The sequence below is a fragment of the Cyprinodon variegatus genome, unplaced genomic scaffold (assembly GCF_000732505.1).
Source record: "Cyprinodon variegatus isolate N-32 unplaced genomic scaffold, C_variegatus-1.0 Scaffold343, whole genome shotgun sequence".
Classification (NCBI taxonomy): domain Eukaryota; kingdom Metazoa; phylum Chordata; class Actinopteri; order Cyprinodontiformes; family Cyprinodontidae; genus Cyprinodon; species Cyprinodon variegatus.
Genome location: NW_015150796.1, coordinates 751,142 through 754,052, shown reverse-complemented (window position 1 = coordinate 754,052; position 2,911 = coordinate 751,142). Strand labels below are relative to the sequence as shown.

At 56.2% G+C, this 2,911-nt stretch overlaps 1 protein-coding gene across 1 annotated transcript in view; it reads left to right on the top strand.

Annotated features, from left to right (window-relative positions):
• The window catches only part of fip1l1 (factor interacting with PAPOLA and CPSF1), a 34,343-nt gene that overhangs the window by 816 nt on the left and 30,616 nt on the right, over window positions 1–2,911 (top strand). The window lies entirely within an intron of this gene.

Sequence of the window (2,911 nt, the reverse complement as noted above, 5' to 3'; positions counted from 1 at the left end):
TCTATCTATCTATCTATCTGTCTGTCTGTCTGTCTGTCTGTCTGTCTGTCTGTCTGTCTGTCTGTCTGTCTGTCTGTCTGTCCGTCCGTCCGTCCGTCCGTCCGTCCGTCCGTCCGTCCGTCCGTCCGTCCGTTATTCTCAACTAATCACTGTATAGAAAGGAATATTCATGTATAGAAGTTGCACCCCGCATTAATGAGCACGATCATTATAGTTTCACAGTGCATGTAAAGGAACATTGTGCTGCATGTAATGTGCTGTGAAGTGGATCTGTTGAAATGTTAATACATATATATCATGCTCATTAAACCTTTTGCCAGGGAGAAGGCGCTTGTTTATAGGCTAGAAATGTGAATCCAAACAGCTGTAAAAGTGCAGCATTAAGTAAGTGACCACCAATTAAGTAAGTGACCACCACTTGAAGAATAGTTCCGGCAGTGAGGAAGTGGTGGTGCCACGGCAGCAAAGGTAAAGAATAGTTCCGGCAGTGAGGAAGTGGTGGTGCCACGGCAGCACAGCTAAGGAATGGTTCCGGCAGTGAGTCAGCGGTGCTGCCGCGGCAGCACAGCTGAGGAGTAGTTCTGGCAGTGAGTAAGGTGGTGGTGCCATGGCAGCAAAGTTGAGGAATAGTTCCGGCAGTGAGTAAAGGTGGTGCTGCCATGGTAGCAGAGCTGAGGAATAGTTCGGGCAGTAAGTAAGCGGTGCTGCCACGGCAGCACAGCTGAGGAATAGTTCCGGCAGTGACTCAACAGTGCTGCCACGGCAGCACAGCTGAGGAATAGTTCCGGCAGTGTGTACGCTGTGCTGCCACGGCAGCAAAGTTGAAGAATAGTTCCGGCAGTGAGTAAGCGGTGGTGCCACGGCAACAAAGTTGAGGAATAGCTCCGGCAGTGAGTAAGGTGGTGGTGCCACGGCAGCACAGCTGAGGAATAGTTCCGCCGGTGAGTCAGCGGTGCTCGCACGGCAGCACAGCTGAGGAATAGTTCTGGTAGTGAGTCAGCGGTGCTGCCACGGCAGCACAGCTGAGGAACAGTTCCGGCAGTGAGTAAGGTGTTGGTGCCACGGCAGCACAGCTGAGGAACAGTTCCGTCAGTGAGTCAGCGGTGCTCGCACGGTAGTACAGCTGAGGAACAGTTCTGGCAGTGAGTAAGCGGTGGTGCCACGGCAGCAAAGTTGAGGAATAGTTCCGGCAGTGAATAAGGTGGTGGTGCCACGGCAGCACAGCTGAGGAATAGTTCCGGCAGTGAGTCTGCGGTGCTACCATGGCAGCATGGCTGAGGAATGGTTCTGGCAGTGAGTCAGCGGTGCTGCCACAGCAGCACAGCTGAGGAATATTTCCGGCAGTGAGTCAGCGGTGGTGCCACGGCAGCAAAGTTTAGGAATAGCTCCGGCAGTGAGTAAGGTGGTGGTGCCACGGCAGCACAGCTGAGGAATAGTTCCGCCAGTGAGTCAGCGGTGCTCGCACGGCAGCACAGCTGAGGAATAGTTCTGGCAGTGAGTAAGGTGGTGGAGCCATGGCAGCACAGCTGAGGAACAGTTCCGGCAGTGAGTAAGGTGGTGGTGCCACGGCAGTACAGCTGAGGAACAGTTCCGTCAGTGAGTCAGCGGTGCTCGCACGGCAGCACAGCTAAGGAACAGTTCCGGCAGTGAGTAAGGTGGTGGTGCCACGGCAGCACAGCTGAGGAATAGTTCCGCTAGTGAGTCAGCGGTGCTCGCACGGCAGCACAGCTGAGGAATAGTTCCGCCAGTGAGTCAGCGGTGGTGCCACGACAGCAAAGCTAAGGAATAGTTTCGGCAGTGAGTCAGCAGTGCTGCCACGGCAGCAAAGTTGAGGTATAGTTCCGGCAGTTAGTCAGCGGTGCTACCACAGCATCACAGCTGAGGAATAGTTCCGCTAGTGAGTCAGCGGTGCTGCCACGGCAGCAAAGCTGAGGAATAGTTCCGCCACTGAGTCAGCGGTGGTGCCATGGCAGCACAGCTGAGGAATAGTTCTGCCAGTGAGTCAGCGGTGGTGCCACGGCAGCAAAGTTGAGGTATAGTTCCGGCAGTTAGTCAGCGGTGCTACCACAGTATCACAGCTGAGGAATAGTTCCACTTGTGAGTCAGCGGTGCTGCCACGGCAGCAAAGCTGAGGAATAGTTCCGCCAGTGAGTCTGCGGTCGTGCCACGGCAGCTCAGCTGTTGAATAGTTCCGCCAGTGAGTCAGCGGTGCTCCCACGGCAGCACAGCTGAGGAATAGTTCCGCCAGTGAGTCAGCGGTGCTCCCAAGGCAGCACAGCTGAGGAATAGTTCCGGTAGTGAGTCAGCGGTGCCCCCACGGCAGCACAGCTGAGGAATAGTTCCGCCAGTGAGTCAGCGGTGCTGCCACAGCAGCACAGCTGAGGATTAGTACGGCCAGTGAGTCAGCAGTGGTGCCACGGCAGCACAGATGAGGAATAGTTCCAAATGTGAGTCGGCGGTGCCCCCACGGCAGCACAGCTGAGGAATAGTTCCGCCAGTGAGTCAGCGGTGCTGCCACAGCAGCACAGCTGAGGAATAGTTCCGCCAGTGAGTCATTGGTGCTGCCACGGCAGCACAGCTGAGGAGTAGTTCAGCCAGTGAGTCAGCGGTGCTGCCACGGCAGCAAAGCTGAGGAATAGCTCCGGTAGTGAGTCAGCGGTGCTCCCACGGCAGCACAGCTGAGGAGTAGTTCCGCCAGTGAGTCAGCGGTGCTGCCACGGCAGCAGACCTGAGGAATAGTTCTGCCAGTGAGTCAGCGGTGCTGCCACCGCAGCACAGCTGAGGAATAGTTCCGGCAGTGAGTAAGCGGTGCTGCCACGGCAGCACAGCTGAGGAATAGTTCCGGCAGTGAGTCAGCAGTGATGCCACGGCAGCACAGCTGAGGAATAGTTCCGGCAGTGAGTCAGCGGTG